We start from the raw sequence: 12,810 nt of genomic DNA, 5'->3' as shown, positions 1-12,810 counted from the left end.
ACCCAAAGCTAAGGATTTTTCATAAATCTCATTCATACTGCCCCACTCGCTCCTGAATTAAAGTTGGCCTGAGGGGCGCACTGCAGAGTTTAGGGTGGAAGAGTGGAAAGAATATCCTCAGATTCCTGTTACCTCTCCTCGCCACAGGGGCTTATCCAGACTACAAGAGAGGGGCGGCTTTAACAGAAGAGTGTTCTACAAAGCTCACCTCCTCTTGGTCTTGGCGCCCTTGAGCTGGGGAGGCGGCCCCTGCACCCCGCACCGCCTCCGGTCGGGAGCGCGCGTCTCCGCCCAGCGCACCGCAACGCCGGGAGCGACTGGTCCGCCCCGGGCGGCTGGAGGAGGCAGCGCCGGCAGTGCTCACGCACCTCAGAGCCGCGGCGCCGGAGGACTGGGGCGCACCATTCGGTAACCAGGGGCGGGAGGTGGTGCCCAGGGATGCGCAAAGCTGGGGTGCGAGGTGTGGGGGTGCGTGAGGCTCCGGAGAAGGCAGTTGGGTTCGATTGGGTTTGGGGTGGTTTTCAGTTTGGGGTTTTTGGTGGAAGGAGGGGAGGACTGGGGTTTGAGGGTGCCCAGGGTAAGAGTGGGGGATCCATGGAAAGCACCCAAGTTTAAAACCTTCGCAGCAGCCGGGTAATGTGAGTTTCCCGCTGGCGGGCGTTGGGAAAGGCTGGAAGCAGCGGCGCTTGGGGGTTTAAGTGTATTTCTTTCTCTCTGCTTAGAAGGGGCCGAGTCACACCTTCTCCCGAAGGTGAGAAACTTTCCACTCCCTGCCTGCTTGCCACCTTTGTATCCTGCACCTGGGAGACCTAGGTGCGGGGTCACTGCCAGTCCAGGCGAAATGCACTGTCCTCTGGCCTGGGGTTCGTGCCCCTGCAGTGGCAGGGTTCTCAAAATGAACCCTGCTTGACAATGAATTCATTTTGTTTGCACTGGGGAGCCTGCCCACAGGTCATTTTACTGATTAGAGGGAAATACTGGGTTTGCTTTTCTCCCTTCTCCATCCTTTCTGGGCAATTAATTAAGGAAGACAAAGAGAGTCACCTCATTAGAAACTTGTTTTGAGGCTCTGTGGTTTCCACAGCGGTTTAGGTGACGTGATGAATCTGATATTACCCTGGATTTAATCTGACCGCAACGTTAACACTCAATGGTGTTCTGAAAGCAAAGGAAGCTTGGGGAAAAGCTTCCGTGCTACTCCAGGGAAGAGAAGGGAACTCCCGAATATAACTTAATTCTTAAGAAAACCTCAAAGGTAAGTGGTAGTATTTCTAGTTTACTCTTGAAGAAAATTAGGTTGAGCTAATAAGTTTTCCAGCTGAATCCCCCAGTTAATAGTGGGGAGTAGTGGTCTAGAAACTAGGACTGTGCGGCTTGTGTCCCTTAGATGCATCACATAGGGTGCATTATCAAGAACACAGAAGGACAGTGGCCCGGGCCTGAAAAGATAAGGTGCAGAAGGCAAGAGGCCACCAGGAGCTGGGTGCCCACAGCAGGGAGTTTTGTTCTCATCAGCAACATAATTCAGTGTTTACAGAAGACATTAACAGGTGACAGAAGACAGAATTGCTCCTAGTCTGTTTCTTTCTTTTCAAAAGGGAAAGGCCAGCCCAAACCCCTTTAAGAGAGTCTTGAAGCCTGGCACTGAGCTGTCTTGTTCAAGACCCATGTAACAGGCATCCTGGAGCGTGAACACGTGCACAATAACCTTTGAGCAGGCTTGAGAGATGAAAGCAGAGCCAGGAGACTTCAAAGGAAGGAAACATTAAATCCAGGCAGCATTCCAAAATAAATTCTTAAAGAAGATAGCTCAGGATCACCTCAGAAAGAATTTATGAAGACAATTTGTGACAAACTAACTTTTTATCTCTTTGCTAGCGACCTACTGGTCTGTACATTGGGTCATGCCATATCCATTGTTTTTCAAATGTGGTTTATGACTCATTAGGGTAATGATATCCGTGTAGTGAGTGGCATCAGCATTTTCAAAACATTAAATCAATAGAGGGGAAGAGAAAATATCAGAGTGTATTGTATGTGCAAGGCTACGTATTGTTTTGTGGTGTGTGTGCCTGTGTTGTTTTGCATTGTTTATCCTGCTGCCTCTGCTTGGGCATGCATACCTCTCCCTGGCTGCCCCCTTTGATCCTTCCAGGCTAACCCCACTTTGCTCACAATGGGGGTCACCTTCTTTTACCTTGCAAATTATTTCATCACCACATTCTGGGAAATGTAGCCTTCCTCCTCCCCATTCCTCTAGGCCCCCAGATGTTGAGGTAGTTTGCCAATCAGAATTCATCTCTCAATCCTTTATTTTTGACCTTTTAATGTCTTGGTGTGATAGCAACTTGACTACGTACTTTGAGTCCTCACAGCTAGTGGCTGTTGTTATTTATATTTTACAAACGGAGTTTCCACAGTTAGGGACCTACAAAGAATTCAGTCACTGACCCCCTCCCCATCGTGGGCAATCTAAAGCCTGTCCTTCCTTTGCAGAGGCATCTGATGAAGTCTTATACTGTCCCTAAGGCAGGGGAAGAGTAGACAGACAACAAGGCTCTGTCCCTGGTCTTCCTTGGTATCCCTCATCAGCAAAAAGACAGAGGGGCAATTTATCAGAGTTATAGCAACTAAAAATTTGGGAGGATACTCTACAAGACCCATTTTAATTGGACAAGAAATGCTAATAGTGGAATGCTGAGCTCACAGTAGGCTTGACGGTCTAGTTCCGCATTTATGTTCCAAGAGTCAATTTAAAAAGTAAAAGATGGAGTGGCCTCTCTGAGCAGTACTTCACTTCACGTGAGAGAAGAAATCTGGGGATTTCGGTAGCCCACCAAGTTCTGAATGAACCATAGTGTGAAGTAGCTTCTCCATAGCAGACTTGGGTGGTACTGATAAGGACAGGACTTTTTACATCGACACTTATATGGAGCTCATTATGTGCCAGACATGGTTATGCATGTTTCACAACTTTATCTCAATCCCTGTAACAACCCCATGAGTAGGGAATACAATTATCACCATTCCCATTTATCAGATGAAAAGGTTGAGGCACAGAGGGATTAAGTAATTTTCCCAAGATTACGTCACCAATAAGCAGTAGAGTTAAGATTAGAACCTGAGCACTTAATCACTATTATCTACCCTCAACCTGTGGCTTTTGGATCAAAGGAGCCTTGGTCCACTCAGTGACTGATTCTGGGTGGCCCGTTTATAGAGGACAGGGACCAACTTCAGGGTATCCAGAGGAAGGTGATCTGAGTGATGTGAGTCTGAATACCAGGCCATATGAGGAACAGGAAGCATTTAACCTGGCAAACAGGAACCTTGGCCAGTTATAAGGCCAGTCTTCAGACATCTGAGGAAGAGGAAGTAAGTTTGTTCCTAGAGGCAGATCAAGCTGAAGGGGGGTGACCTTCTTTCAGGACTGAGGTGAGGATTCTGTGCTGCAGGAGGAGGTGTTGAATTTTTTGTGTCTGAGTGCCCCTTTCAATGCTCAAATTCCTCAATTTTATTAGATACATAAGAGCAAAATGAATTTTAACAATAATTGGAAATTTTATGTGTGTGTATAAAAAAAATAGGGTACTAAGTCAAAGTTTTGACTGAGATACACATCCAAATTATGTGACATTCCAAAGAAAAGTGCCAGACCACGGAGAAGAAATTTCAATGTAGATATTTGAGAACTTTTCCATAACTCCCAAACCATTGGTCACTTCAAGAATAAAGAACAAAGCATCTGAGAGCAGAGACTTTGTTAATGAGATTTCTTCTAAGGGATGTATTGTCACATCTTTTGTCCCAAGTCTAGTGTGGGTGGGGGTCTTTTGTGAGACCACAAGTTGAGCTGTATATGTGTTTCCTGCATTGGGGACTCATGTGGCCTGGGCAGCAAGGCCCCCCACTTTCCCAGAGTTTGTCAGGAAAAAGGATGCCTGCAGATATCCTAAGGACCAGGTAGAACCATGTGGGAGAGAGGGCTGGCCCACGGTGAGGACACTCCAGCAGCTATAGTTTCCAGAAATCCAAAGGCTAAGTTAGGAGTGAGCAGTCAATTGAAAGAAAAGGAGTATCAGTAAAGCACCCATAAATAGAGTCTGTGAAGACAATTAACGCAGACCCATCCTCTTGCTTTCATCTTGGTGGGGTGACAGACTGTTTAGCAGTTGGGCATCAGGTGGAGAAAGAGAAAAGAAGTCAACTGTCTCCCAACCCCTGCAGGAGACAAGTGTGCAGCGGGAACAAGCTGGCATAGGGCAGGAGGTTTAGTGTTATATCCAGGTTGGAGTTCTTTTATTTCCAAACTGCACATTTTCATTCTGGGACTTTGAAGGGGATGCTTGAGCAGAAAAATCATGGGACCTGCTCAAATGTTTATCTGAGGACAGGGAGGATGAATCTACTGAATGCATTTTAAGGGGCAGTAGAAGAGAAAAGTAAAATTTGGTTAAATCCCACAAGTTGTGCTAGTTCAGTATATGGGTTAGATATGATTCGATTGAAATAGTAAAGAGTAGCAGTCCGTTTGCTTGATATTACATGTACTTGAGACAGAGGAAGAGTTAGAGGTAGGAACATTCAGAAAAGGAAAGGAAGCGTTGACTTGATGAGAATGCAAGGGAGTCAGGCTTCAGAAGCCAGGCTCATCAGATAAAAACACAATCACTCCTTGAAAGAAAATACCCCATAAAATCAAGTGTATGTTAGTCTGTTTTTCCTAGTTGAAAACTTTCTCACACGATTATCATATTCCCTAAGGTCATAACTTATCTTCAGACATTCCCATAGCATACAATCAGGGGGAAAATTGTTTTGTTTTCTTAGGGAATCCACGCTGATGGGACTTATTCAAGGTTTTATTATTTTGGAGACCAACTTTTAGACAGGATTGTCATATTATTTTTGGCTTCTTTCAGGGTACAAACTGATTTTTTTCCTTGACTGGACTATGAAAAGTGCTTAGTCTTATCGGAAAGAAGGGAGAGTATGCTTTTTTGCTTTTCCTTTTTTTCCTTCTTTTTTTTTTTTTTTTTTTGCAAATGTCATTCTTCAATCCATTATGGTGCTGCTGAAATGTGAAGTAAAAAAGTACAAATTCCGAATCTATGAAATGCTGAAATTCAGGATGTTAATGTCTGGGTTTAATTACTACTTGTATTTGTGTTACCAAAATCTATGCAATTTTTGCCTGATTAGAGAACATTATTAAGTTTCATAGCCCTTCAAGTGAAAATGATTTATAAGCTTCAAATAATGATTCTCTTCAAAGGTGCACTTGTTTTCCTGATGTATATCCTTGGTAACAGTAAAAGCGACAGTTAAAGACAAAGGTGGGACAGGCTGAGGGAGCGGCTGCTGGTAGGTTGGCTCTGGGTGATAAAACTGACTGGTTGTTAAAGTAGCAAGAAAAATTAGGAGATGGGTGAGGATGTGTGGTTGTAAATGTCACCGGTTTTTCTATAAACCTATGTGTGGATTTTCCCAGAAAATATAATTCTATCTTGTGGAAGAGAGAGAGAGAGAGAGAGAGAGAGAGAGAGAGAGAGAGAGAGGGAGAGAGAGAGAAACAAATTTAAGATGGAGATCTGGTAACTGTCATGTCAACCTACCTATATTCCTACTAGAAAGTCTTTAAAATTTCCACTAAATTACCTCCACAGGAGAAGAGAGTTAATGTCTATTTCTGGGAGTCTGAAGCAGAGGCCAAGGCTTTCAGAAAAAGGTGTATGACTATCTTAAACATTCATTTGATATTTGCAGTTTATTCTGTAACATATCTGTCCTTACTTAATATAAAACTAATCCTCTGAGTCTTCTCTTAAAAGTGGTGCTCCAGGAGGACGTATCAGGTATGCTCGAGGCTGTGAGGTTTGTTTGGCGTCCTCCGTCTCAGGCAAGCAGACAGGGGAACCTGCTTTGTGCCCCTTGCTTTACAAGGCCCTGTCTGGCTCTCTTCTGGCAGACTCCTCCATGCACGCTGAGGAGGCTCCCGGGTGCCTGGAGCCTGGCCGCCTTTGCTCTACCTAGCTCTGGTTTGCAGGACTCCTACTAAGGTGCCAGTGGGTGGGGGAGGTGGCAAAACTAGAACAGACACACTCCCTAGTTTAAGAAACCCAGACCTAGGAGGATAAGCTAATCATTAGAAAGTGTAGCTTTCCTGCTCTGTTTCCGGCTCTCAAATAAATCACTGCATTGGTTTAAATTTCCCTTTCTGTAGAACAGGAGTGGAAATTCCCAGTTTTTCTCCTTTTTTTTGGTTGTCAAAAGAATGATTGCACTCAGGGCTATAAAGAACAGTGTGTGCTGCTTGGAGACAGAGACCATAAGCAGTAACTACAAAGTCGGCTGGTTTGCCAACTCATCCTCTGAGTGATCCAAAAGGCTGCCAGTCTCACTCTCCTGAGTCTTATTGTGCCAAGCGTTTCAAAAAAACTCCACTAATTAAAATGGAAAGGGTGGATGTTTCCCTAGTATCATTAAAACACTAATTCACCGGGCTGTGATGTTTTATAATAGCAGCTATGTAAACTTCTGAGAAGGTTCAGTGAGAGGCAAAGTCTGAGCCTTAAGGGAGTCTGATTTATACTCTCTCCTTATTAAAATGAGAGTTTCAAGTAATCCATGTGCCACAGTTTGAAAGAAGGGACAGAATCCTTGTGGGCTGAGTAGTTGGGCGGGTCTCCGTATGGTGACTGCGCCCTACCCTCACAGGTAGGCAGGAACCTGGCGAGGAGGGAGAGGGCATTCCAGGCTGGCAGGTGGAACAGAGTGGGAAGGGCTCATAGGACCATCTTGGAGGGCCCCTTCCAGGTTCCTATGCCATAATGAGCCCTCCCTTTCGTGTCATCAGGCTTTTGTGTTGCTCCTTAGTGTATGTGTGTGTGTGTGTGTGTGTGTGTGTCTGTGTATTTGAGAGTGTCAAGTTCAAGGTGAGGAGAGGATGGTTCCAAATAAAAGCCTGAATTCTTTGAGGGTACAGGCTTTGACTTTTCAACCTCTACTAAATCTTTCATAGTCAAGCTCATCGTGTTCAGAATATTTGGTGGGGCTGAATTGACTCTTCCTAATTTTAGCATGTTCAAAACTAGTGTTCTTTCTCCTTGAAGGACATGTTGATGAGACTATAATAAATGTATTTGCTGAAGGGGGCATATACTGGAATAGATTAGTGGCATTTTGAAAGCAAGTTTTCCTTCAAAAAAAAAAAATATATATATATTGTTTAGTTACAGTAAGAGTCATTGGTATAAAGTAAGTCATTTTTAATGGACTTTCTTGGATAGTTTATATAACTAATTTATTAAAGAGAACATTGTTGTTTAAAAATTAATTTCAGCAGCTGTATTAGTTTCCCAGGGCTGTCATAATAAAATACCAAAGAATAAGTGGCTTAAGCAACAGACACTTATTTTCTCATTGTTCTGGAGACTGGAAGTCCGAGATCAAGGTGTGAGCAGAGTTGGTTTCCTCTGAGGGTCAAGGTGAAGATCTGTTCCAGGGCTCTCTCTTTGGCTTGCATATTACCGTCCTCTTGCTGTCTCTTTACCTGGTTGTCCTGCTGTGCACAAATGACCCTGGTGTCTCTCTCTAGTTCCTCATCGCCTCTTCCTATAACGACACCAGTCCGATTGGATCAGGGCGCACCCTAACGACCTCATTTTAATTTAATCACATCTTTAAAGACCTGTTTCCAAATACAGTCATATTCTGAGGTACTGGGGATTAGGCCTCAACATATGACTTTTGGGGGACACACTACCCATATTGCACCACACACACACACACACAATTTTTACAAATAGACTCACACCACTGAGTTTGTGATGCAAGTGGAAAGCAACTTGGTATTTTATTAAGTTACAGAGTTGTAGATCTGGAAGGGAATTTCACTACATCCCTTTCAGTCCTTTCCCTTTGCTATCAGAGAGAGTGATGTGTATGCCGTTTCTGGCAGCTGTCGTGTGAATGCAGTGGACAGAGGCAAGGTAATGCAGACCCACATGGAAGTATCGGCCTACAATGACGATATTGACGTCACACTGCCACTCTCTTTTCTTCCAGACGACTGCCTGCATTGCGAGATTCTATCTCCCCAACTTGGAGGGTGCTTCAAATGACATTTTGTCTACAAAATGATAATTGCTAATGACAGTCGTTTTAGAAAAATGTCCTTATTTGGCAAAATAAAAATATCAGCAATGCTGTTTGTTTTCTAGGTCTATGGATTCTAGCTGGTCTCCAGAAGATATTCCCCAGAGACTGGAGCCAGTTTTGTAAGATTAAGATGCTTCCTCTCTGTCATCAGGAAGCACCTAACTAAATGTAACCCACAAGAAGGCTCTGGACGTTTTGGAATGATTACTTGTAATGAATTTCTGCTGCAAGGAAGTGAGCTAATGACAGGGACAACAGAAAGTGAAGCTTATCAAAAGGAGAGTTTGGGAAGCAGTATATTTTCAGGACTAGTCAGGGTGTGAGGACCCTGGCTGGCTCAGCACAGATGTTCTCCCAGCCGTCCAGGGCTCTCCCTGGTTTCTAAAAGGTGATTCCTTACCGCCCAGACAGAGTGAGTATTCCTTTTACATGGACAGGAACCACCACGAGCTCTTGAAAAGAGCAAAGCTGGATCCTTGAAGGTTGGCCATGGAAGAAGGACCCACATGGGGAGGGGTGCCAGGATGTGCCAGCACCATCTTTTGCTTTGGGGAGCTCTCAATTACCCTCCCCACAAGTACGTTGGTCAGGAAGTACTGATTTTTATTATTTTCTTATTTAAAAAAAATTTAGAGCTTTTGTCAATTTTGGTAAAATATCCATAATATAAAATGTATCATTTTTTTAAGTGTACGACTCAGTGGCATTAAGTACATTCACCTTGTTGTGTAACCATTACCACTATCCATCTCCAGAACTTTTTCATCATACCAACTGAAACTCTGTGTCCATTAAACAGTAATTCTCCATTCCCTCCTTCTCCCAGCCCTTGGCAACCACCATTTTACTTTCTGTCTCTATGAATTTGAATAGTCCAGGTATCTCATATAAGTGGAATCATGTAATATTTGTCCTTGCATGCCTGGCTTATTTCACTTAGCATAATGTTTTGAAGGTTCATCCATGTTGGAACATATATTAGAATTTCCTCCCTTTTTAAGGCTGAATAATATTCCATTGCACATACATACCACAGTTTGTTTATCCATTCATCTGCCAATGTACCTTTGGATTCCTTCCACCTTTTGGCTGCTGTCAATAGTGCTGCCGTAGACACTATTGTACAAATGTCTATTGGAGACTCTGCTTTCAATTCTTTGGGGCATACATCCAGAGGTGGAATTGCTGGAACATGAGGTATTCCATGTTTACATTTTTGAGGAACTGCTGTACTGTCTTTCATAGCAGCTGCACCATTTTACGTTCTCACCAGCAACACACAAGGGTTCCAGTTTGTCTACATCCTTGCTACCACTTATTATTCTGTTTTACTTTTTATAATAGCCATCCTCATGGGTGTGAAATGATACCTCACTGAAGCACTGCTTTTTGATAGTTTGTTCTTGACTTGACTCTACCATTTTTAAAGATACTTTTACCTGAAGGCTCAGAAATAGAGCAAAAATAAATAGACAGTGTTGGGAATCCAGAAAATGTAACTATAATAGAGTGGTCGACTTGGGATTCCGCTGGTGTCCTCAACATGCCTAGAATTTTTTGAAGTCCAGATCAAGAAAAGCAAGGTCCAGAAGAAGACAGGAGTGAGCCCTATGACATTTCTGTGGTGGAAAGCCTAACCCCACCATGGGCATGGACTCGCTTTGTGGCCGCAGCAGGACAGACGTGTTGGGATACAAGACAAACAGCGCAGCAGCTTGACAAGTGTAGTGGGGTAGCAGAATAGAGCCCTGTTTTATTGTATTCCATAACTCCTTTGCCCTGATTCCACATTAACCAGCTGCTCCTCTGATCTTAAATATTGTTTTCCAGACCTTGTAAGACACGTGGTCTGGTCTTCCTGGCCATTTTATTCCTTTCTGTAATTCAACAAATTGATGCTCTGGTTGTAAATCATTCTCCTATGTTTGGTCAGTGTGACTCAGCTCATAAAGACTTTCTCAACCCTGGAGGACTGTGGAAACCCAGTTTCCTAAATCTGCACAGCTGCGGATGAGATGTGCTGGCTGGGGGCAGTGTGCCTGCCATCCTCACATATATCTCAGAGCCGTGCTTCATCGCTTCTCGAGAAATTCTTTCCAGATGAGGTTTGACAGTTTCTTTCAGGGTTTTTGGTTTTTTTCCCTGTGTGGGCATGACGTTCTTCACGATGTCCAACTAAAGTCTCTGTTAGAATGGGAGAACTCTGCTCGCAGGTTCAAGGTTGAAAAAGAGTGAAAGAAGTTACTTTTGTGGCTTCTCCACATCATGAGAAATTGATTCAACAAACAAGTATTTATTGCATGTCTGCTATGAGCCAGGCCTTGTCTGGGTTGCTGGAAATACACCAATGAACAAGCAGGGGAGGCCGAGTGTAGATGGTGCTTACAGAAGAGGGGCAGGAAGAGAGAGATGACCACTAGAGGACTGGTCAGTGTAGTCCTGTGATAGCCTTTACTATGGTGTATTGCAAAGATCCGTTACTGTCTGCAAATATCTCCAAAGGCTCAAGGACATTGTGTTCCAGCACTTAGTTAATGCAGGAAGCATTTACTGCACTGAACCAGGGAGTACACAGAGCCAGGAAGCGCTAAGTAAAAATTACTTTCTACCTATTTGTTACTATGTGGGTGCCCAGAGCATAACTGGAGGAAGTGGATTTAGGCGTCTAAACTCATTCTCATTGTGACACAAGTTCAAAGTGGAGGAGAAGAACACCCACTCATTAATTCAGCCTCTCTCCATTTCAGGTGGTGGCTAAATATCTAGCTCTGCAAAATATTAAGTCCTTTTTCTGGTTTTGGAAGTTGTCCTTCTATTGGCATGAATTCAGATTTTAAGACAGAGGAAATCTTCAGGCTTGGGAACACTTCTTGTCACATTTTTTGCACCTAGAAACAAATTGCTGGTGTATAGTGAGGTGGCAATAGACAGGAAAATGTACCCAGAATTTCTCAGACAGCTGTCAAGTCTGACAGCTGGCTTATTTATTGAGATCTGAATAAATAAGATCTTATTTATTGACATTTGAATAAATAAGTACCTTCTAGGAAATATCAAGGAATTGCATAAAACTTGGTAGTGTAGAGAAATTTGGGAAGTTCGTCCATTTGAGAAGGGAGCAGGAACCCAGTGTGTGTATGGCCAGAGTGTCAGACTTCAAAAGTAAGATGCGTACTCAAGTCAAAAGAGGAGGAGAAGCCTCTAGGGTCCTGGAAACGCGATCTCTTTGTTTGGAGGAAACAAGAAGTCTACACCCTGTGAAAGGAGTTGCTGACTTAAAATGGAGTCACAGAAAAGGAATCTGCAAACCTGAGGATTAAAGTGACAAGTGCAAGTACATGGTGGTGGTTCGCACAGAATTTATAAAAAGAAGAAGTAAGTTGGGGAAGAGACCATGTCAGTGCTTTTTAAGCACAGCCCTAGGAGGACACTGTAGAGACTCTGATTTTAGAGTATCAAGGGTGGTTCTTTGCTGGGATATGTTGCTGTATAATGCTTTAGAAAAATCCAATTGACTGGCCAAATCATAAGCCTGACTCATAACCTTGCAGTCTCTCATTTAATCTCTGTGTGGTCCTACCCACCTAGATGTAGGTAAGCTGGGTACTCCATCAGTTCTGATTCGGGTACCACGTCACGTTTTCATGCAACAAAGGAATTAAGCTTCTAAAGCTGTGATTCTGGAGTTCTGAACTTGGCTTCTCATCCACCAGAGTGTGGCCTGGTGGGACTTTACCTTTGGTTTCTCAGAAGCCTTTGCTAGAGAGAAACTGGGTGACAGATCATCTAGGTGACTTCTCTGTGTTGTGCTAGGGACAGTTGTTCCTGGGAATAAGGAATAGGAGAAAGAAAGACATACGAACAGGTAAGGAGGCCGCCGTTATGGCCTAAGCCAGAACAGAGGTTGGTATTCTGGGTGGCATACCCACCTTTGGAGTTTGCAGATTGAAGAGAAGGGAGATCAAAACACTGCAATTGGGAATTTTTATCTCAAATCTGAATGGATCATTAAGTCTTCCTTTGTACAAGCTGGTGACTGTGGGTCTTGGGACCTATGACATTGGCTCATAGCTTCTGGAGTGTCTTTCTGGCTGCTCTTTATAGCTGTGCAGGTTGTGTGTGTGTGTGTGTGCCTGTATGTATATATTCGTGTGTGCTCATTATTCAGAGTTTATGGGCATCTTTTGGATCTTTCCTTAATGTGCTAATTCTGTGACTGAGTTGGCAGTCACTTGGAAAACTCATCTGCTGTTATTTACCCCTTAACATGGAAATAAAGCTCATCCAATTCCAAGGAAATGTCCTCCTTGATGTGTGTACCCATCATAACCCACCAATGATACTGATGAAGAGCCTTTATTTACTCCATAGAAGGTTTCATGTCTCAGGACATCTCCCTAAATTCTGGAGATGGAGAGAATTCCTCCAACTGCCTTTAGGAAGAAAAGAGAGTGGTGTGGAAGCCTGGGTTGGAAGAAGAAAGATTAGACAGTTGGAAGAAGGGATGAAAGTGTTGGGAACGTGGATAGGAGAAGGGGTGATCTTTAGATAGCTGTGAAAAGTGTCTGGTGCCTGCTAATCAAGCTTTCTCTTTTGGGGTTTGAGATACCTTTGCCCCTTCTCCCTCTATAGGCTCGCCTAAACTGTTCC

The 12,810-nt window shown here is 43.6% G+C and overlaps 1 protein-coding gene across 2 annotated transcripts in view; it reads left to right on the top strand.

Moving 5' to 3' along the window:
* Positions 1-234: 234 nt before the first annotated feature.
* The window catches only part of MRAP2 (melanocortin 2 receptor accessory protein 2), a 45,267-nt gene continuing 32,691 nt past the window's right edge, over positions 235-12,810 (top strand). Inside the window, exons 1-2 of one of the 2 annotated variants that reach the window (XM_019729514.3) lie at positions 274-408; positions 1,085-1,255. The gene's annotated coding sequence lies outside the window, so the exon portion shown is untranslated. Of the gene's footprint in view, positions 409-1,084; positions 1,256-12,810 lie in introns of both variants that reach the window. The other variant, XM_019729518.3, reaches the window with a different exon arrangement.

This window comes from Rhinolophus sinicus, chromosome 2 (assembly GCF_057876585.1).
Source record: "Rhinolophus sinicus isolate RSI-liver-muscle chromosome 2, RSI-T2T, whole genome shotgun sequence".
NCBI classification, from domain to species: domain Eukaryota; kingdom Metazoa; phylum Chordata; class Mammalia; order Chiroptera; family Rhinolophidae; genus Rhinolophus; species Rhinolophus sinicus.
Note: the sequence above shows the minus strand (reverse complement) of the source record. Positions and strands in the feature narration are given on the sequence as shown.